Source organism: Mus pahari, chromosome 18, assembly GCF_900095145.1.
Source record: "Mus pahari chromosome 18, PAHARI_EIJ_v1.1, whole genome shotgun sequence".
In the NCBI taxonomy this organism is placed as follows: domain Eukaryota; kingdom Metazoa; phylum Chordata; class Mammalia; order Rodentia; family Muridae; genus Mus; species Mus pahari.
The window spans coordinates 18,464,220-18,488,697 of NC_034607.1; the positions used below are offsets into that span (position 1 = coordinate 18,464,220).

At 37.3% G+C, this 24,478-nt stretch overlaps 1 protein-coding gene across 4 annotated transcripts in view; it reads right to left on the reverse strand.

Moving 5' to 3' along the window:
* Window positions 1–24,478, reverse strand: part of Tbc1d5 (TBC1 domain family member 5) — a 429,267-nt gene that overhangs the window by 155,864 nt on the left and 248,925 nt on the right. The window lies entirely within an intron of this gene.

The window sequence follows — 24,478 nt, forward strand, 5'->3', positions numbered from 1 at the left end:
GGAAATTATATGAAAACAATCATATACACACACAGTTGTGGTAGAGACAGACACAGAGAGAGACATAGGAGACAAAGAGAAAGACAGACAGAGAGAGAGAGAGAGAGAGAGAGAGAGAGACAGACAGACAGACAGACACACACACACACACACACACACACACACACACACACAGAAAATACAGAAGCTGCAAGCAACCACGAGAACACCAAATCTTCACACTATCGTATAAATGAAGAAGGATCCCCGGTCAATGATAAAGATTAGACTTCAAAAAACATCATAAAGGAAAACTTCCACAAAGTAAGAAAAGGCAGCCACTCAGATACAAGAAAGACACAGATCACCAAACAGACAAGATCAAAAATGAACTCCCCACATCATGTCATAGCTTAAAAGGACCGAGAACAAGACAGGGGTACTGCAAGCTGTGAGGGAATAAGCATTAAGTCATACATGCACAGAAAGCATCAGAATAGCAGCTGACTTCCCAATACAAACACTCAAGTCCAGAAAAGCCTGAAAGCACCATAAGGTGACAGATGCTAGCCTACAATACTTCATCTAGAAAATTACCTACCAAAGTTCTACAAGAAAGAAAACCCATCAGGTTAAAAGAACTCATGCCAATTAAAACATAGCTACTGGAAACAATACTTCAGACTCACGAGAGGAATGAGCATAGGCAAAATGTCGTAGAATAAAAAACAAAGCTATAGTTACCAAAGACAACCTATGACTAAGACACAAAGTGCCACCAAAACAAAAAAGAAATGACAGCAATAAGCATAAAACTTTTAATAGTAACTTTGTCAAAAGCTTCAGCTCTCCAATCCAAAGAAACAGGGTGGCTTAATGGATTAGAAAACAAATCTTTATGTTGTTTATAACAACCTCATTTTCACTTTAAAGATAGTTATACCACCTTAAAGTCAAAGGACTGCAAAAAGTATTCAAAGACAATGGGACCAGGAAGTGCTGTGGCTATCCCAGTGTTTGACAAAACAGCCTTCAATTCTAATCAAGGAAACTATTAACTACCAGAACATTACAACCCTAAACATATATGCACCAAGTTCTGGTGCTCCCTATTCATAAAAACACTTATTGAAATTAAAGAAACAATAACAACAACTCAATGAGATTAGATTAGCAACACTTTCTCTAATAGACAGGTCACTGTACAAAAATTAGAGAAACATCAGAATTAAATGGCATCAACATTAAATTGACTTAACAGATTACCTGCAGAATAGTTCACCTAAATCAAAAAAAAAAAATGTCTTACAGTCATCAGCCCATAGATGACTGTCTAAAATATATCACATCTGCAGCAAGCATACACACAGAGCTTCAGAAACACTGAAATGACACCACATACCTTACCTGACCACAATGAAAAATAACTTAAGATAAACAGCAAACATAGAAAAAAATGTCAAGTACCTATTTATGAAGATTAAATGATTTATTACTGAATGATGAATGGATCAAAGAAATAAAAAAGACTTGAAACCAAATCCTGAAAATACATGAAAATTAAAATACCAACCCCCCCCCCAAAAAAAAAAAAATCTGTGGGATACTGAAAGCAGTACTGCAGGGGAAATTATATTTTTAGTTATCTAACTGCATTAAAAAGTCAAGAAAGAACACAAATGTCTTAATAATGCAACTCAAGAATTTGGAAAAAGAACAAACCAAATCCAAATCTAGAAGACTGTAACCATAAATAAAAGTTAAAATAACAAAATAATAATTCAGAGCAGAAATAAAAAAAAAAACTAGAAACAAAGAAAACAATACAGAGACTGAATAGTCAGAAGCTGACTGTTCTGTCAGAAGCTCACCGAGACTGACGGACCCTAGGGCAAATCCACCTAAAGAAAGGGATGAACCAAGGAACAGGCAAGGCAAACAGGGAGCACACACTAGGACAGATAGTAAAGAAATTCACAGGACTGTAAGGGAATGCTTTAAATACAACAACAGCAAAATATTACAGTAAATTAGAAAAAGAAATGGACTAACTTCCAGATTCATCAAAACTACCAAAGTTAAATCAGGAAGAGAACAACCTAAAAAGACCTAAAACCAATGCTGCGATTGAAACATTAACGAAGTCTTCTGACTTAAAATGCCTTATCTCAGGTAGATTACAACAGAGTTCAATCAGCCTTTCAGGGCAGATACACAGCCAATACTTCTTAAATTATTTATAAACAGAAACAGAAGGCGCAACTTCAGATCTCCTGTTATGAAGCCAGCATCACTATAATGCTAACTCAGGTGAAGACAGGAGAAAATAACAAGCCTATAAGCCCAATGAACACAAATAGTCATGCATCAAAAGATTATCTACTATGGCCAAGATGGCTTTATTCCAGACATGGAGAGATATTTTGATATTCTAAGTCACTAAGTATAATAAATCATATAAATGGACTTAGGGACAAAACCCACATGCTGAGGCCAACAGATGCAGAAAAGGCTTCAGCAAGCACTCACGATGTAAAAACTTCGAGCGAAGAGGCTGGAAGGGAGCAGAGCTCCCTGTACTAACGGCTCCCACCCGCGCTCCTGGGAAAGCTGGGTACGCAGGGACAGAAGAGTGAGACCAGCTCCAAACCTGCACAAGACTAAAATGTGAGACCTCAGACACCGAAACTAAATTAAAAATAGGTAGCTACCACAAGGTACAGGTGTAGAAAAGGCCTTTTAGAATAGGGCCCCATTTGCCTATGAATTAAGGCCGACATTTGATAAATGGGCCTCATGAAACTAAGCACCCCCTGTAAAGGGATGGGCGTGATCAAGTGACTAAAGGAAAAACCATCTTCTTTCCTTTCTTACCTCCAATTTCCAATTTTCCTAATATCTATTTTGTATCTTTTGATCCATAAGAAAACTAGGGGGAGCTGGTTGATAAAAAAAGAAAATAAAACATATTAAAATTTTGTAGAATTCAGGTGTTTCAGAATAAGTAGTTTCGGATTTAGATCGTTTTATAGTTGTAATGAGCATTTCTATTTGTTCTTATTTTAGGAAGTTTGGAGATGATTTTTGACTGAGGATTCTAGTAAATCTAAAGCTTCAATATCACATCCCAAATTAAAACAAATCATGCAAATATATATTTTAATTTATTCAACTGTTTTCTGATTCATCATTTTCTTGACTAAAGAGTTTTAAAAGGAGGGCACACAGTTAGATACACAGTTAGATGAGTAGAGAACAGGGTGGGGGAGTTGGCATATCTGGGAGAAGTTGGTATAGAATGTGAATATTATCAAACCTTATGCTACAGAATTTTCAAAGAATAAAAAAGGGTATGACATGAAGATTTACCATCATCCAAATTAGTATACAACAAATTTATCTTTCAAACCATACTCTCCAAAATGGACATCTTTCTCTCTGGTTTTAAAGAACTGCTGACTCCTTATACAGGAGGTCCAGTAGTATCACTTGTGTGGTTATAGAAGCTAAAACAAAGAATAGTGATGTCAAGAAGTTAACTCGTGAACTTACCTGGTCATTTCTGAGGAAAAGATATCACTGAACAGCAGAGTATTGAAAGTGTGACTAGGGTTGTTTGAGGTCCCTGTCTGCAGAGTGTGTGGCAGACAAGCAATGCCTATGCTGTTTCTAATTATTCCAATTATCATGGCACACTATGAAAACTTGATTAATAACACTGAAGATATTGTTGTGGCAATTAGCCATATGGTTGTGGGACTTTATTCTGTCACGATTTAGCCATTAGCATCTACTTATGTTTGTCAGAACAGTGCATCCGTGACAAGCTGAAGTTCCGCTCACCTTGCCGAGTCCCCTGTGAGCAACACTAGAGAACTGTTTATTCCTGGGAGTCTCTTGCCTGAGTAAATTTTTCATGTGGCATCCGGTGTGACTGGGAACAAATGTCAAATAGCTTATGTGTCGACCCATCAAGCTCAGCATCTCTGAAAATCCACTTTGTGCCTTACATGTAAAAACAAAGTGCCTGAAGAAAGTAATCTGTCCAGTAATTATTGGTCATCTATGTCATCCCATGTATTGAAACAGTAATTCAGAGAAACCGATTTTCATGACTAACATACAGAATTATGTAACTGTGTTACTATAAGGATATATACAAGCTGGTATAGGTAAATATGCTGTATGACCACTATTTACCACTTTCAGCATATATGCATGACATTGGTAACTATTTTGTCCAAGAGATAATGCAGTTAATTATTGAGATAATCTTGTTAATTTTGAGTCATAGTTTTAGGGAAAAACTTAAAGATGATGTTTACATCTTAAAATAATGCTGGAAATATAACAATCAAAGGCCTTGCTGTAGAGATTTTTTTTTTTTAATTGGAGAATTAAATTTTACATGTTCAAATTGAATGCATGGATTAATTTGTGAACTATAAAGCTTTGGAGTATTTGTTAGTAGTAGGCAGGTTTCCTGGTTGTTTTCTTAAGAGTTGGTGACATGATGAACAGTCCCATTGTTTACAGCCCTTAAGTCTATTCAGAGCGCTACAAAAGGGTGTTCTGAGTATAAGTAACAGAAGGGGAAGAAAGAAGGCCCTGTGTGTCCAGTTTACGCTTGTGTCCTCCCTGCATTGAGAGTGGAGCATAACATAAGGGGACCAGGTGGCAATGCTTTGCCTGCAAAGGTTTCAACCTGAGAGGTTCAAAGTAAAGAACAAATAATAATCTATGTAGCTATCTATAGAACAGACAACACATGTGGAAATGCTTTCAAACAAGGTTATGAATCACCAAAGCAGAAAGTTCACATCTAATTCCAGCTGCCCTCACAGGTAGGAAGACAGCAGCAGGACTGCCTGAGATACAGGTATAGCCAAGGAGCTGGACAATGCAGCCCTCTTAGGACATCTAAGATTTTGTTGGCTAGGATCACCTGATTGAGAGCAAGTTAGACATATCAAGAAAATAGATGTATGGCAAACAGAGAGTTTGTTTAAGGAGCTAACAAAAGTACTTCATGTTTCATGTGAGGAAACTGAGACCAAGGAAGATGAAAATGCCCCTAAAGCAGTGGCCCTCAACCTTCCTGATGCTGCGACCCTTTAATATAGTTCCCCATGGTAGGGATTCACAACTGTGACATTACGTCTGTTGCTATTTTATAATTGTAATTTTGGTACTATTATGAACCATAATATAAGTATTTTTGGAGATAGAGGTTTGCCAATGGAATGGTGACCCACAGGTTGAGAACCACTGCTCTAGAGCATTAATGAGTACTGTGCCTGGGAGTTTATAACCACAGTGTGACTAGTATGAAGGTAGCAACATTATGATGTTTGAGTCAGTGGTGGAATGAACTGAGTAATTTTATCTAATTCACATTTGTTTATAAAATGAGCAGAGTTGAATGTCTAGTAGCAAATGTGTTCTACCAGTACTGCCCCTGTCTAGTGCTTGTCACTGTTTCTTGTTAACATTAATACATCAGCACGGGATAATTCTGTGTTCATAAATTATAATGCAGGCACTGGTCTCTGAATACATCACATTAACACTTACTAAGTCTATTAATTTTTCATTGTGAATACACTGCAGTCATCTTTAGAAAAATGTACAACTAATACTTCTATTATGAAAGCTTTGCCTACTAAACAAACCTAGTTGTAACAATCTGATCTAATTAATAACATTTAATATTTACTTGTGTACCTACAGTGTTGACTGTTTTCCATGTAGCACATTTGATTCTAAATTTTTACAACATGTTATGTAGATGAGGAACTGCCGATAAGGAATGTATGTATTTTGAGGAGGCATAAGAAGTAGGGATGGAATTCCACTTCAGGTAGGCTATGTCATATTCTTAATCAGTGTTCTAGATTGGCCTCCACCAATTGATGTCTAAACACAAATGCAACTTTTAATCTGTCACATTTAATCAAGGTAAGTTTTTAAAAAGTTTTTAATTGAATATTCCAAATAACTAAATTAAATCTTGAAGTTGACAACTGTAGAAAGAAGTAACACAGTTTTACAATTTTCCCTCACCCCAGCTCTCTGTACTCTGTCTACTGAACCTGGAAGGACAGTGGTTCCTGGACCCTAAACCTGGCATCCAGTCTATGGGAGCAAAACTCAGCATTCTCCAACTCACACTTGCCCACCCATTTCAACTCCACTGTCCTGACCTCAGCACTTCCCAGCAGATAAAATGTTCCAGTTTTCCTATCTGTCTCCCCATTGCCATCATTCATGCCCATTCTGCTGCAGAGATCATTCCAAAATAAAAATCAATTATGTCCTGAAATACCGTTGGAAAGAGATCTCCCTGCTTAATGACATTATATGAATAAACAGATGACAATTTTCCAGAGCAACATTCACTTTCATACACAACTTAAAACTACATGCTTTTTAAAAAATTAGAATCAATTCCTTCTACATATTATGGTGGGTTGTCATCCCACAGTCAAAAACTATGATCCAGAGTCTAAAGGAACTGCAGGAATAAAAACTGGAGAAGAGACTGAGAAAAAGGAGGTCTAGTGACTGGCCCAACTTGGGATCCATCTCAAGGCCTAGCACTATTTCTGATGCTATGCTGTGCTTACAGACAGGAGCCTAGCATGGCTGTCCTCTGAGAGGCCCAACAAGCAGCTGACTGAGGCAGACATAGATTCTTACACTCAAATCAATGGACTGAAGTCAGGGAGTCTTGTGGTTGAATTAGGGAAAGGCTGGAAGAAGCTGAGGAGCAGGGCGACCTCATAGGAAGACCAGCACTCTCAACTAACCTAGACCCTGAGCCACCAACCAGGCAGCATATAAGAACTGGTCCGAGGCGGCAATCCACAGACAGCAGAGGCCTGCTTGGCCTAACCCCAGGAGAGAAGAAGCACCTAGCCCTGGAGAGGGTTGAGGCCTCAGGGAGTGGGCAGGTCTGGCAGAGGGATGTGGGTGCGGGGTGTGGAGTGTGGGGTGTGGACATCTTCTTGGAAATGAGGTGGGGAAAGGAAGAGGAATGGGATGAGGAACTGTGGGAGGGCAGACCAGGAGGTGGGCAACAGCGGGGCTGTAAAAAAATAAATAATTACTATTAGTAGTAATAAAGTAGTATAGGTGGTAGTAGTAATTAAGAGTAAAACCATCTACCTGTTTTTTCTTTTTTTAAAAATATTATCTTATTTTACATTGAGTGTTTTGCCTGCATGTATTTACATGCACCATATGTGTGCCAAGTGCTCACAAAGACTAGGAAAGGACACTGGATCTCCTAGAACTAGAGTTCTAGATGGTTGTGAACCACCATATGGGTGTTGGGAATCAAACCTGGGTCTCCTGCAAGAACAATATGTGTGTGCTCTTAACCACTGAGTTGACTCTCCATACTTTTATTCTGCTTCACAATACAAGCTGATAATTGAAGGTTAATATTGTATATACTTTAATAACAAACTATACCCAACACGTATTTTACAGCTTTGGTGTAGGTACATTTTCAGAGAGCATAGTATTTGTGCCAGATTTCAGCTATAATTTCCAGCTAGTGCACTTGGGCAAGTTAGCCTCTCAGGGAACACTACGTTTCTACTCACAGAACTGCTGTGAGACCAAACACCTGATACGACCTGCTAAAAGATGCTCTATAGCTAAGTGAGCCTGAGTTAAGTCTTGCTTTCCTTATATTTAGAATGTTCTTTATGACTTGTTTATTACAGTGCATTCTCAAGCCATAAACTACCTTGTTTCTTCTCAACATAGGTAACTATTATTTTGTTATAACTAATTTTTTCAGAGGCACTTATTAAAAATATTGATAAGTTACCCTAAATGTAAAATCTGACAGTATGTATTTATGTGGGTAAAAAGTAAAAATAAACACCTTTAAAAATTTCAAACTTCTTGAGATGAAGTAAGTGATATATAAAAAAATACAAAACTCTTAACAGCGCTACTTAAAATAGAATCTGACAAAGTCTCGGGTCCTAGTTTTTTGTTTTCATTTAAATATTCATTTTTCCCTGAATAAAGAAAGCTGATTTATAACATGGAATTTTTAACTTTCTTCCTGGGAAAGAGGTTTGTAAAATTTAAAAATCATTAATCAAATTTCCCTTTTCCCCATAATTTGCCCATTCTACAATCAAATTAAGCTGAAGTAATAAAATTGCTCCCTCTAGTACTGACAGTGTCCCCAGGAATTATCACAGTTGCCATAGAAGTCTCATCTTACATGTATACATTATTAAATGTATACCTTTACTATCAGTGATTGTATTTCACGATCAGTGATCAAATCCCCCATCTGCTAATATGGGAGTCTCTAATATTAATGTGCTTGCAAATTTCCTGAAAATACTGTTAAAATGTGAATTCATACAACAGTGAATTCGGCTTTTATACTTTTTTCCTAGCAGATTCTTCTGGCATGTCTGTCTACATTTCACTTTTGATTCAGGACGTGCATGTTGCTAATGTTACCACAATTAAGCACTCTTGTTGTTATAACAAAACCAATGTGAGGGCTTATTTGGTTCACAGTTAGGATGTATGGTCCATGATGGTGTGGAAGTCAGACAGCAGAAACCCAAGACAGGAAGCAGAGAGCAGCAAATGTTTGTGCTCTTCGGGTTTTCCCCTTGTGTTCAGTCGGGCCTCTTGCCTCTGTGGTGGTGCTGTTCGCTGTAACCTAACCTACAAGCCCCTTCACAGACGCACACAGAGGTTTATCCCATAGGTACTCTGGCATCTGCCAGGTTGACAATTATCACTAACCACACGACAGTATCCATAAGGGCTAGGGTAAAAAGTTTAAAATTCCAAGGATTCTTCATCAATCATTAGAAAAGAAAGAATATGTATGCTTGTTTCCTGGCACTGAACCCAAGGCCTTGCTGTGGTTAGGCAAATACGCCACCATGGATCAAAAGGGAGATGTGAACATCCTCAAAGTTCCACTATTCTGTCACCAAAAAGACTATCTCTTCATTTGAAATACTTATAAAATAAAACACATCTCACACCAAATACTACACTTCTGCATAGTATGCACTTGTAGTAAGAAATAATGGGCAATCCCACAAATAATATAGGGTCTTCCTGCAAATTGTACAACTATGTTGCATATCATCAAATAAAATTATTAAAAATAAGAAAAAAACTGGGATTGAGTGGATGAAGGCGCTTGTTGCCAAGCCTGACCAGCAGAGTTGGTCCCCATGAATTTACAAGATAAAGGGGAAAACCCAACTCCCAAAAGCCATTCTCTGACCTTCATGTGTTGTTATGTATGAGTGCACACATGCATGCATGCATTTATACATACACGCAAACACAAATAAATAGAAAAAATATGTAGAGAAACTAATGGTGACCAAGTAGAAGTGAAGCTGTATAAATACACGGGGGATTGAAAAACTGTTCCACAAGGCCCAGTACTGCTCCCCTCTATCAGCATATCTCATTGTTTTCCAAAGCGAATGCACACAAGCTTCCTTCTCCAGCTTGTATGAAGTTATATTCCTGGGCGCTCCTCTATTTCTGACTCACCAACTATGAGGGACTGAAGAATCTGTATTTCCGATTACCTCCCAAGTAACAGTTCTAAGGCCTGAGACTTAGTGCGTTACGCCATTCTGAAGTGTCTGCACATGCTGCTTCTCCTTAAAGCAACTTATCATTGTTTTAAATATCTGGGCTTTCATTCAAATGATATATCACAGTTTAACTATATTTTAAATAGCACAGTAATTGCAACTTTTTACCTAGAATAACATATAAAAAAAAAAAAAAAGAAAAAAAAAAGCTTACAACACTGCAGTGTTTGACTGATAAATAGTGATCTTAAAAAATGTTGCAGAAATTAGGGTTCCTAAAAATAAGTGAGGGCAGGGGATGATCAGTAAAGGCTTAGAGGTTCTTAAATGAAAATTATTGTTTGTTCTTTCAGTACGTTCTTAATGCCTTCAGCTGCAGAACAGCTCATTTCTGAGACTGTTTTTGGCCTTGTGAGTTAATCACACCAGGATGAGTTGGTTTAACTCACATGCCTTTAGGAGTCACGATACAGTTAAAAGATTAAACAATCAGAAGAAGAAGTTTATCTCTGGGAAAAAAGTAGTTAGCACACAGGTCTACAGCTGACACAAGTATCATTAAGTCACTCATAAATATCATGTTCATTTTAGATGTGTAAAGAAAGACTTCTGCCATGCCTTATGAAATAAATTACACTTTATTAGTGCCCAAGTGTTTTATAATTTTAAATTTTTTGCTTCAAGAGTAGAGAACTAAGATTGAGTAGTATATTTCACTGACAGGTTGACAAATGGCTCATTAGACACTTAAGGAGCTGAAGCTAATTATACAATTTGGGGGTATTAATTGTGAATGTTTAACAAGTTAACACTGGTGGTCACTTTACGTCAGTAACTCATAAACCAACTGCAGAGGAAATCTAGGAGCAAGGGACAAAGAACATGTGAGGTCAGTGTAGCACTGGCTGGAGGACTGAATGGGAGGAGCTGCAGAGGACTGGGTGATGGCCTGTCCCTGCTGGGTCACCAGACTACCCAGCTACCTCACAAAGCAGCCACCTCACTATCAGCCAGCAGCCTGAGACACGAGGTCAAACGTGACTGCCCATGTACAACCCGCATCCAATGACAGCTTGCATTTTACAATCCTCTGCTCACATTCCATAGTAACAGCCTATGGGCAAAGAAACACATGCAATTTGCTATACATTTGTATTAACAGATCACTTAATTTAGGTCTCTATCTAACTAGATTATGCTGCTTAAATAAGGCTTCTTTCAATAAAATATACCACAACCACACAAGGTTATTAACTATGAATAATATTTTTAAGTTCTATTTACTTTCCTGTTAAAGGCTTATAGATGTATATTAGACAATTTATGAATTTTAATTTTGCTTAAAACAACTTAACAAATAGCATCAATCTATGTTGCTTTGAAACAAGTTCATTCACTTTTAGAGGGAATAATTCAGTGCACTGTAAGTTCTTGTTTTCACAGATTTCTACCCTTCAGATATATTATAGAACATGGCATATATTAAGCCATCCATATGGAAGGTATGTGCTAATATTTATGCCAAAAACGGTTATATTAATATAAACCTAAAATCCTGTTAAAATCAGGGAGAACTATTATTTTTAAAATATCACACTAAGTTTCTTTGGCAAATACCAGAGACTCAAATTTTTTTTTTTTTTTTTTTTTTTTTTTTACAAAAATAAGGGAGAAAGGTTGTCATGTAAATACTGATTCTCAACCTTGAGTTCATAAACAAGGGTGCTATTCACACTCTTTTGAGAAAAACTGATTATATTTTACTTTACTATCTGAATATTTTTTTTAGTAGAAAAAAAAATCCCTTAACATTACCTCTTAAATCCAGTTTTTTCTCATCTAGAAACAAGGGTGAATAAGTAATGATTTTTTTCTTATCCAAGTTGCTTTCTTTCCTCTCAAACAAACAACAAATAAGCAGCCGACCAAGCAAATAAACAAAATCCCATGACAAATCACACCCCATCCAGCCAAGCTATTGATTAGCTTACTATTACTATCTCTAAACAAATGTGCCCAAAGGAAGACGGGACATATATACAAGCATTTACTTTCATGAGTCCAGGCGCTCTGAAGGAACAGTGGTTCTTTCTATAATGCTAAGGGGCACAATGCTCATTTAATAGTAAATCCCAGAATTTAATGATGTAACTGCAAATGAGCCCTTTTGTGAATGTGTGTGTGTGTGTGTGTGTGTGTGTGCGCGCGCGCATTATATATGGACATGGACCTATATATGAAAACAGAATATGTTATTAGGACATTACGCTTCTGTGTTAATAAAACTTGGTACTTAAATGCAGTTTTATTTTTTGCAAATTAAATTTATCTTTAAGTTTTACCTGAGTTTCATTCATTAGTAGATGAAATGGTCGAAAAGCTGATAGAACCCTCTGGAGTGTTTTCAAGAAAACCTATTTGCTGCGTTACAGGGCTGTCTAGATTTGTTGAAAAAAGAAAAACAAGAAAAGGAAGACAGGGAAAAAAAATTAAGTATGTTTTCTTGTCAATCCATACCACACTGAGCTGTTCTGCGTTCCATTTATAGTCCACTGTACAGACAGGTGAAAATTTTACCCTGGAACAGGATTTAAACAAATTATGGGCTACAGAAATGTGTCATAAATCAACTTCACATACTGAACAAAAGATAAACAACAGAAGATTTATATTCTGACAAAAGGAATGGTCTCTAACGCTAATACAAAGCAGAAGGAAAGAAGCAAACCCGCCCGCTGTGCTAGTGCAGCAGGCTCTCCCTGCCCTTTTTATATGCTAACTCACAATAGTGATTATGGATCTTGTAAGTTGACTTCTGTTTCCAGAACTATGAGTTGTAGTAAAAAAATGCCTTTTCATGGAGACAATTACCATTAATCAAAACACTGAGAGCTAATACCACTCAAACCCAACCTACCGCTGTGCCCAGCAATATATCAAACTGTCTGTTGTCAAACACACTAACAAACTTAAATGGGCTGTTTCCACTACAAACAAAACCAAAAAAAAAAAAAAAAAACCCAAAACCAAAACCAAAACCAAAACCAAAAAACCTTGCTAAATATTTTAAAATCCAAACTGCTACCTCAGTAACCCTTCCTGTCGCCACCTCCTGCCTTTCAGTGTTCAGTCACAGTCCAGCGGTTGTCAGGTCACTACTCAGGTCTGGGAAGATAAAGTCACTGGCACTGCCAGATGAAAGGACCTGCAGAGACTGTGTATTTTAGTGGATCTGCTCAATCTTCAAATATTTAGTATAGCAGTACACTTGGACATGTCATTATTAACTTTTTGGGGGGCTTGAAATATTCCATTTGTAAGCAAAATATATGAAAACAGAAAAGGTTATTCTGTTAGACTCAGAAACATCCAACTTGTTTCTACAACAGCTATACATGGTATAAGGTTACAAGGCTCATAAAGACACTTTCTTAAGCTCTTTTTTTTTTTTTAAACACGTATGTGTTCGTATGTGTACTGGTATGCATGGGAGTCAGTGGATTTTTTTTTTCCCACTATATGGGACTGAGGGATAGAATTGTGGGTCGCAGGCTGAGGGTTAAGTGCCTTTACCTACTAAACAATGTTACTGGCCCAATTTACTTTCTTAAACAAATACTGTTCAATTCTCTAATAATAGAGAAAATGACAAAAGAAATTAGCTGCTGGGAGCTTATGTATTCAACATTTCTATCATCACCATATTTCAGTGTGCAGCTCTCTCCACAAAGCCACTGTCTATAAATATCTGAGTTCCCTAACAGACCTGGAAGAGTACCACATGCCTTCCACTGTTTATCATCATCATCATCATCATCATCATCATCATAATACCAATAGTATTTTTGTATCTAACCTTCAAAAATGGGGAAGATTTTACAAGTCAGAAGGCTTTGACAACAATTCCTAATTAGAAAAGATCTCAAAGTATTTTATAAAAATAAAGATAAAAAGGGTGAAAGCAAGGGATTTAACAGACAGACCAAGCACTGATGAACAGCTAAGTCACCACTCACTCCTGAGCTTTCTAAGCCAAGACCCACCAAATGTAATTACATTTTTGTTTATAATGGTCTCCTTACTAACTTCATGTGGCCATGCTGCCTTCCTATTAGTACAAAATGGCCTTCTACAGTTATTAGTAGATGATGCATATTGATGGTGCCTTCACATATATAAAATATTGTAACTGAATATTTACAAAATATATTTATAATATACAAAAAATGACATGACATGAAGTGATTAAGTCAAAATACATACATGAGCAAATTGTCTACACTCAAATGATTTCTTTAGGTTTATGTTCTAAAAGATAGTACAAATTTAGTGTAGAAGGTCATAAAGATGCTACACAGCCCACTACATTTTTACTGCTAGTGATCCTCACAACTGGTACAAATACAACAAGGAGAAAGGCCTCAAGTCCACTCTGAGGCACTGTACTGTAATTTACTTCAGAAGTTTCTGCATTTACAAACCTCTTCTAATGGAATCTATCACCATTGTTTCTTAACATCATTCCTTTCCCCTTCTCATTTAGCATAAACTCCTTTCTTCTTTACACCTTCCTTTAAATGCTTAATACAAATAACCACAGGAGAATCTCTTCTCCCCTTGAAAAACTGCAAATAAAGATGTCAGCTACTGAGTATATTTGTGGCATCTCCGGCAGCTGCTGTTAAATACCAGCTGGTCTAGCTGATTAAAATTACCTCCGAGTTGGTATTATAAAGATGCCTGGGCAGCGCTGCTGTATTAATGGATTATTGAGTGAGCGATGAAAACCTTGGCCAGCTGATGCATTTTATTACAGATAGGCTTTATGATGTGTAATCACTGTAATTTTTACAACAGGAGGAAATATGAAAAAGGGAGTAAACAAAAATCCCCATAGAAACTGCACTAACTCGATTATTTCTACGAGTCTGTTTCCTAGAAGGAATCAAAATACATATTACTGGGCATAAATATACAGGTGTGCACTTATTCTCACAATGTATCCATCCATCTATGGGACAAGTAGAGGATGCTCACAGAAAAATGATGTATAATTTATGGGAATAGATATTTGCTGTCTGCCAAACCACCCAATTGGCTACAATGGGATCATATGACCTAAGATACTTTTCAACTGTTCACCAGCTGGGCAGTAGCTGAAAATCCAAATCTGTCCAACAGACAGTTTTTGCGGTATTAGAGACTGAATCATTTTGCTTTCTCCACTGTTTCCCTGCACTGGATTTCCTATAAGCCAGCATGGTTTTCATTTTTATTTTTTAACAGAACTATACCAAATTGTTACCCAAATTCTAAACTTTTATGTTTACAAAAAGGCATGGCAGCCAACTGGCGCAGCTATTACTTGTGAATAAGATAGCAGCACAGGACCCCACTTTATCATTTTACACAGCCCTCCAAATTTATTCTTCTATTTATGCCACTCTCCAGGCTACAGTGTGCTCCCAGCTGCTTTTTAAGAATGAACAGTGACTCTCCGGAGGCTGTGGCCAATTAAAATACCTCAAGTAGAAAATAAACTTCACTGAAGTATGCTACTGGGTGAGTAAGAGTGTTCTAGGGGAGTGCAACTACCTCAGGTTGGATTTCCTCTTTAGGTAATTCACGAGCGTTTCTTGAAGTAATAATGCAATACTTACCAGAAAGTAATATAAAGTCTATTGTTTTGGTTTTCCTGTAAAATAATTAAGATCAACTTTTATCATAGCTAGATTAATACATGAAATGTGACTGCAAAGTTATGCTTCTTTCTTTCAGTAAAGAAACTGAACTTTTCACAGGAATAACTTATTCCGAACCCTCTGCATGTTTAAGACTACCTGCTGTCTACATAAGTATATTGATGTGCTGTGTTCTGCTGTCTACATAAGTATATTGATGTGCTTTGGAGGGTGAGAGATGCTCTAGCTTCTAATTAGAGTCAAATGTGGTCGGTGAACATTGTGAATAGTAAGCTTATGTAATATTTTCTAATACACGTATGAAACAAGTTCTAATGTAGCCTCTATTCTAGTAATGACAATCCCAGAAAGGATTTCCAGAGGTATTTTGAGCAATTACATTTGATTAAAATAAATGTTATTTTAAAACATTAAAGTGACCTGTTTTAAATGGTCCATGATAAGATTGGATTTTTTTATTTAATACAATATTTATTTCAATATTTATTTATAATTACTTAAAGTTGTTTGGTTTTCAAAAGGAAAAAATCTAGCAATTAATATTACTTTTATACATCTGTAAGCTGAAAAAGAGAATTTATTTACAAATCTAGTCAAATTTATGTTAAAAATGCTTACATAAAATTTTACAAGAACCGTCCAACTATTTGTACCAGTCCTTAGCCCTCTAGAGAGGTATGGGCCATTATGAGTAACAATGGTAGTCCTCTTAATATTCATTTTATCTTACTTGATGCTTGATGTCAGTAGCCACTTAAGAATTTGTTTACTAGGCAACCTTTGGAAATAGGAGGTTGGGGAACCCCCCCCCCCTGCCAGAGTACACCAGAGACCTGGAAGGTGAGAGACTGGCAGGACTCATGGGGAGGGAATTTTGATAAAATGCCCAACAGTAGGGATAGGGAACTTATAGAGCCCACCTCCAACAGGAAGACAGGACATCAAGTGAGGGATGGGGTTGCCATCCCACAGTCATACCTCTGACCCATAATTATTTCTGTCTGAAAGAATTACAGGGATGGAAATGGAGAGGAGTCTGATGAAAAGATGGTCCAGTGACAGGCCCAAAGTAGAATCCAGCTCAAGGGGAGGTCCCAAGGCCTCACACTATTAATGAGGCTATGGGACGCTCACAAAAAGGGACCTAGCATGACTGCCCTCTCAAAGACCCAACAGCAGCTGAAAGAGTCAGATGCAGATATTTGCACCCAACCAATGGACAGAAGCAGCTGACCCCTGTTGTTGAATTAGGCTGAAAGAATTTGAGGAGAAGGGGGATCCTATAGGAGGACTAGCAGTCTTAATCTGGACCCCCCAAGATATTTCAAACACTGGACCACCAAACAGACAGCATACACCAGATGATATGAGGCCCNCAACACACATATAGTAGAGGACTTCCAGGTCTATGTTCATTCAGAGATGATGCACCTAACCCTTAATAGACTGGAGGCCCCAGGGGTTTTAGAGGTCAGATGGGCTGGACGGTGGGGGCATCCACCTGGAGATGGGGTGGGGTCGGGAGGAGGTGTGGGATGTGGAACAGTTGGAGTGTGGGGTGGGGTGGGGAATGGAGTGTAAAAAAATGAATTATAAATAAAAAAGAATTTGTTTACTGAATACTACTGGTATTGTCTAAATATTACATTTAAGAAAACCAGTGAATTGGAAGAAAGTTACCAACTATTATCCAATGCAAATAAAAAGTATAAAATGGAAGAAACTAAGAAAAATCATGTCATTTTTCATCAATTAAATAGAATACAGAAGCCAGGCATGTAAGAGTCAAAAGCTAGCTGGTACTGGTCAGGTGACTGTGGAGTCACCAGTTCTGAAGTGTTCCTTCAGCCTGGGTGTACAGGCTGGTCTCCCACTGCCTCAGGACTTCATTCAAGACATTAGACCTTGGGAAGCTAAGGGTCTATGAAGACAGATTTGCTATAGGCAATTCAGTTAGCCTTCTTTTTTCTAAGGTTGTGATGTTGTTTTATAAATGAGGGAGTATATGCTATATGCTGTGTGTGTATGATGTGTGCTGTACGATGTGTGACTACATAATTTAAATGGAAATTAAGGTGCATGGCTAGACAACTTAGGCTTTGATTTTACAGCCCTCTCTCCCCATCTTCTTTCTCTTTCTGTCCCCATGTCTTAAGTGATGGAGCACACTGGGAAAGGGCGAGGAAAGGACAATATGTGACTAAATACACTATACTTGCACCAGATCAGGCCAGACAAAATGCCAGTGTGCATGACTGTGCATGATGGAGGGGCTCATGAAGTTCTACCATAAGCCGAAAGAGATGGAGATTGGTAATTGATGGCTGCCAGAAAGAAACTGTTTGCTTCAGGGATGTAGTGTTAGACAGGTTCTATCCATCTACAGAGGCATCACCGACACTGAGTAGACTCAGTAAGTTTTAATAAAACCATAACAACGAACACTGAAGTGTGAAGGAAGCACGGCAGAAGAAATTCAGAAGAAATTAGAAGCAATTCCATACAGATGCAGGTACTCACAGCCCTCAGACTGAGCCTGGGGACCCCAGTGCAGAGCTAGAGGAAGGACTTAAGGAGCTGAAGCCGACTGTAACCCCATAGAAGAAAACCAGTTATCAGCCAACCAGGCCCCCCAATACAAATCCCATCCATCTTCACTATGTATTTCATTCATACTGAAGTGTTAAATATAGTCAAAGCATATTTAATACAGATTCAATAAATTTGAAGGGTATAACAAAAGAGCTATGAAGGCATAGAAAAAATAGTTCATTTCAAGTTTTGTTTGCAGTATAAATGAATATTGTGCTAAAGGTAAGTAACTGGATTGCCAAACGTGTATACAAATGAGTAGTGACTATAAATATGTTAGATCCAGAACATACTATGGTAGGGAAAATACAAAGACAACACTTTATAGAAGTATTGAAAAGGTTATGAAATCATAGGATCTTATGATTAAAAGCAATATGAAAATAAAACAAAAACAACTTTAAAAATTCCCATGGAAGGTACCAGTAAAGAACCCACTGTTTTATTTTGGCTTAATATGCAATGACAGCTATCACAAAAATTGTTTTTAAAAAATATCCCAGTATCAAACAATAATTGACAAACTAAAGATGACCTATGTTACTTATTTGAATGACTCCGTTTCAGTACAACAGTAGTAATCATTCTTAAAGTTAATAGAAAACATGGTGTAAATTACTTTTAGGATTTATTATTTTGTATTACCATAACAATAGCATTAACACACTAGATATTATGTAATATTCAGGAGTTTATGGGTATTGAGTCATATATTTCAAGATGAATACCACCAATTAACCTGAAATTAAGATAAAATCATTTGGAATGTTGTCAGACAATGTTAATACAATTGTTGCATAGTAATGATTAATTTTATATAAGTTTATTATGTTAAACAAGTTTATTGGCTTAGTAATATTTACCATGAATGCAGCAAACATAAATAGATGGCACATTTCCCTACTCATATGTCTTCAATTACAAACTTTTATAAAAACTGCTTTTAAAAATGGAGTAGACGTAAAATGTCTTCAAAATCAGAGTAATTGCTGTTCTAGAAAACCGGCTAAATACTTCTTAATGAATCACGATAATGCTAAATATTAATTATATTAGAAACCTATCTTCAGGGCATGCTTATACTGCTAACATACTTTCCTCCAACATACATACATTTATGGTATACCCTTCATGCACACAGGCTGTTAGTATTGCTAACATTTTTTACTGGGAGATTTACAGCTGATGCTTCCTGTGTCAAGCAGTTTTCTAAATTTGTTAGTATATTTTACCTTACTGAGTAGATATTTTGTCTCAAAATAAAAATTCTGTAAGAGGTGAGATGCGAAACTATACAGAGTAAGAGGTAATCGAGAGTTCTGACTGTATGCTTACAGAAATATTTTTTATTAACTGAAATTTGATTGCTACATTTTTGACCACTTAATTATTATGCAAACTTAAGAATATATTTTCAAATATTAATTAAATGTAAAATAAACTTTCTTCCAGCTACAATAAATGCTAGCATAAGCAAATTTTTATATCTAAATACTGTATATATAATGTAGACAAAGTATTTCAATTTATTCCCATTAGACACAAATCTGTAATATTTAAGAACCTGAAATTATTAGGCCAAGTTGCTATATCTATTTTAAAAATCTACTCCCAATTTCAATCCTCTCTCTTGAAGAAAGCACTGCTACAAAGATGCCTTCTATGTTTCCATGAACTTACAAATTTTTATATTTATTGATTTAAAAAGGGTAAATTAGGATTAGGATATTTTTAAAGGTTATTTTACAGATAACAAAATTATGCCTAAAAAAGCTGTCGCAGGATGTTTGATCACACTGTGTACTTTGAATTGTGTTATTTACTGAAAAGATCTGTTTCTGTTGTGGTGTAGTTTAGCCTTAACACACAACTTTAATCCCAAATAAAGGAGGTAAAGTTAGCTTTTAGAAGGAAGCACTCTTGCTTGAAAGTGATGTCTAATGGAGTGTCATAGTGAGGAATCGGAGCAAATTCTGACAGAGCAGGATCTGCCCAATTCTCACAAGAACATAGAGAAAAGGGAAGCTACTTAAGAGAGTGTGGACCTTTTGGAGTTCTGTTGACTGTATCTTGGGTATTCTGTACTTTTTCTTTTTTCTTTTTGGCTAATATCCACTTATTAGTGAGTACATACCATGCAAGGCCTTTTGGGTCTGAGTTCCCTCACTCAGGATGATGTTTTCCAGTTTCATCCATTTGCCTGCAAAACTCAGGCTGACTAGCAGTTTCAATTATCCTGGACCCTCGAGATCACTCAAATACTAGAGCACCAACCAGGCAGTATACACCAGGTGATATGAGGCCTCCAACTCTATACAACAGAGGAGTAGCGGGTCTGGGTTCAATCAGAGAAGATGCACCTAACCTTCAAGAGACTAGAGGCCCCAGGGAGTTTAGAGGTCTAGTTGGGTGGGCAGTGGGTGGTGGGGACATCCTTATGGAGACAGGGGGTATGGAGGAGGTATGGGACGTAGAACCATCAGAGGGTGGACCAGGGTGGGGTGGGTGGATAAAATCTGGAGTGTAAATAAATAAATAAGATTTTAAAAAAAGAGTGAGTAGTGGAAAGAAAAAACTAGGCAGTTTTACCAGACAACTATAGAGATACAGGTTGCAGAGTGATGACAAGCTAAACACAGGTGAAGACAGAATGAGCCAGGGAGTAAGGAGCCAGAAGACTAGAACAAATTGCCAAGCTTAGCCAAGCAGAGCAATTCAGGAGAGGGTGTGAGAGAGAAGCCAGACTGAATCAGTCAGCCTGGAGAGTTTGAGCCAGAACAGCTGAGTTGAACCAGCCAGTCAGAGTTCAGAAAGAAACTAGTAAGGGATGAGTTTATTTATGCTGTAAGTCTCAGAGGCTGAAAACATTCTAGGCCCAGAGAAATTGTATGGAGGCTGGAATCTTCCAGCACTAGGCCTGGGTTAGCAGACTAAGGCAGTAAGCCCCAGAGATGACAATTACATCAGGCAAATAAAAGTTACTTTTACAATAAGGCTAGGCACAAATTCTCATATCAAAGCTGGACAAGTTACTCGAGTTTATAATATTTATCAATAAGAAACACACAAATGGACAGTACAGCTTAGGGTTGTTTTCAGGGCAATATGAGGTTATTAGACTCATATTGCTTTTTACATGGCTCATAAAAAGTAAGCAAAACAAATGAGAAAAATCATTTTTCCATACTATATAAAACAGGCAAATGGAGAGAACAGATACTTTATTTTCGAAGATAAAATATAATTAAAGATAATTCAGATGAAATTTAGATTAGAAATGAGAAACATGAATCAACTGTGATTACTGCAAGCTATGGTAGTGTTAGTAATAACTATAAAGTACAAAGAAGAAAGGGTTCATATCATGGGCCACAGGGTTTAATCCTATTCCATGCTTATAGGGATGTCCAATGAGCTCAGGGAATTTCTATGATAAAGAGAAAATTGAAAGAAAATGTGTGAAGTCTCTATCATCTCCCTGAGGCTCAGTCAGGGATCTATGAGGAACAGAAAAAAAGCTTTATGGGCCAGATGATGAGGACACAACAGGACTGATGTTCATATGGACTCACAGTGACTGGGACAGCATGCCTAAAACCCAGACACAGTCTTAGCACAAAGTCCAGCTCCAAACCAGTAAGTTATTTGGAACTAATACCTGCTGGAAACTGAAAGTGACTTTTCTTCAACATCTTGATAATGGGTATACCAACCACATTCAGGTCAAACTTCACACTCAGAAACAGTTGTCTAAAACAAAATGGACTCCATGTGTTATTTGTATTGGTGTGTGTGTGTGTGTGTGTGTGTCTGTGTAAGAGAGAGAGAGAAGGAATATGAAATGGAGTAGGAGTTGGGGGGGGGTAAGAAGAATATGATAAGAAAATAGATTGTATCAAGTTAGTTTTTAGAAAAGTAAAAGAATTTCAAAAGTAAAAAAAAAATAGACTTGGTAAAACATTTAGTAAAACGAATATTCTGGGTATAAGTTAATATACTCCAAGTTTATGCTACCTGGCTGCATAGTAAAGTCACCAACTTAATTAAAATGCTAACAATTATTGAAGCTGTTTAATAGTAACTTCTTTTCATTGTATTAAAGGTCCTATTATTTTTCAAGGAATAATTGAAATTAGGAAAGATGGATACCAGTTTTCAGTTTATTTATGAAAAAAAGTTTGAATAACCAACCTTAAACCCCCTTTTTTTAACTTAAAAAATTCCTTGAGGCATTAATGTATACCAATCCTTTGCAACACAGAAAGGAAAACAGAATTTAAATCCTGATCTTTTATAGTGACAAACATATTATTTCACTTATAAATGGCAATTACTTAATGTTATAATATGCTGCCCTATAGCTTATGTAACACAAGGAAGTATGTCATTTCTAACAGGAATGCCATAACTAAATCACACAAACAAAAATAAGCACCAAAATCACAAGAAACTAGAATCCTTCACCAGAATCCAGAGTTCCAAGGGAAAAAAAGGACTGAAATTACTATTAGTAAAAGACTCTGTTCACACAAAAACATAATTAAACACTCACTGGTCCTTTTATGTAATTTAAACCCCAGTCTGTGTTCTGGTCCCAAACTTTGTTCAAATGAGAGCTTTCACAGTTCATAAGACTGAAAAGCTTCTCTCTACATCCCAACAATGCTCTTGTCTTTCAATATGGGGCATAATGGAAAGTTAGGTTTCATAATGATATCTGCCAGGATCATGCTCAGGACTAGATGAAGACAAAAGAACACTTTTCTCTTTCATGTGATGAACATTTCTGTTTTTACAGATTTACATAGCAACTTATACTAACTAAACCACTAATTTACCACATTTAATTACTGGAAAAACACACAATGACACACATACCTAAGGAATGACTGAGTTCCTAGTCTGCTACCATGTTCAAGAAGTTATGGGGCTATAAAAAATTAATACAGCATGTTCACTGAGAAGGAAATTGTGTCTTCCAGAAAGAAACTCAAAGCTATAGAGGACATTTAAATCAGCAACTCTGGCAAAGGATCACATCCAAAGACCTTATAGGTCTAAATGGTCCAGATGGAAGGCAGACATGCCCTGGATTACAGTATGAGCTGGCTGGAATACACCCTTAGTACAATCCTTTAATCCCCCCAAATAAAATTAAAGGTAGTTTGTAGAAGGCAAAGTGATGAATCAAAGAAGGATTTGACAGAGTAAGTCACAAGCAGGACACAGCCAACTCTCAGGAGAATCCACAAGTAAGAAAGTTGACTTAAAGGAGCAGCACGCAGACTGGCGTGGAGAAGTACTTTACTGTGACAGTTTTACAGAGACAGGTGACAGGGGAAAAGAGAGCAAGCCAAAAAATGAGAAGGAACCAGAAGATTAGAACAAACTGTTAGGTAGTTTGAGTCCAAGCAGGGCAATTTAGTAAGAAGCCAAGAGATGCCAGTTTGAATCAGTCAACTTGGACAGGAGTTTGGGCCAGAACATCTGAGTTGTTGAACCAGCCAATTAGAGTTTAGAAAGAACTAGAAAGGGTGAGCTTCTTTAGCGGTAAGTCTCCAAGACAACAATTACTTTTGGTGAATAAAAGGTACATATATACAAGAATGAAGGAGAGAACAAAATTTGACCCAGAAAGCATCCAAAGAATATAGATAGTTTATCCCTTTTAGGTTTCAGGGATAGATCCATGTTTCTTTCCCTGTATAACACCATGCTTTTTTAGATAGCTTAGTTGAAAAACCTACTATTGCTATGTGACTCTGTACCACAGCTCCGTGCATCCTGATCCCACTTGGTGGTAGCTTGTCTCCCAGGAGTGCTGACATAACTAAGCTTACATGTGAGACCACCACTACTGCCCCAATACGTGGCCTAAGTGGGATCCGCCCGGGGCCCACAGCATACAGGAACCACAGAGCAGGCAGGGACATGATATTTCTGGTTTCTGGTTTTCATCTGCATCCTGAAACTGACCCTGTGCCAAAACTCATTGTACCTCAACCCAGGACAGCAATAGCTTATCTCCCAGGAGTGCTGATACACCTAAGCTCACAGGCTCACAGGAGGGACAAGCTCCAGTGAGAGATAGCAAGTCCAGCTAAAAACAGAGATAACCAGATGGTAAGAGGCTAGTACAAGAGAGGAGAGGCACTTGGTCTTGTGAAGATCATATGCTCCAGTACAGGGGAATGCCAGGGCCAGGAAGCGGGAATGGGTGGGTTGAGGAGCAGGGGTGGGGGGTGGGGTGGGGGAGAGGGTATATGGGACTATGGGGTTATCATTTGAAATGTAAATGAAGAAAATATCTAATTAAAAAAAAAAAAGAACATAAGCAACAGAAACCAAGGCTACTTGGCATTATCAGAACCCAGTTCTCCAATCACAGCAAGCCCTGGATACCCCAACACACCAAATCAAGACTTTAATTTAAAATCATATCTCATGATGATGGTGAACTTTAAGAAGGACATAAATAACTCCCTTAAAGAAATACAGGAGAACACAGGCAAACAGGTAGAATCCCTTAAAGAATTACAGGAAAACACAACCAAACTGGTGATGGAATTGAACAAAACCATCTAAGACCTAAAA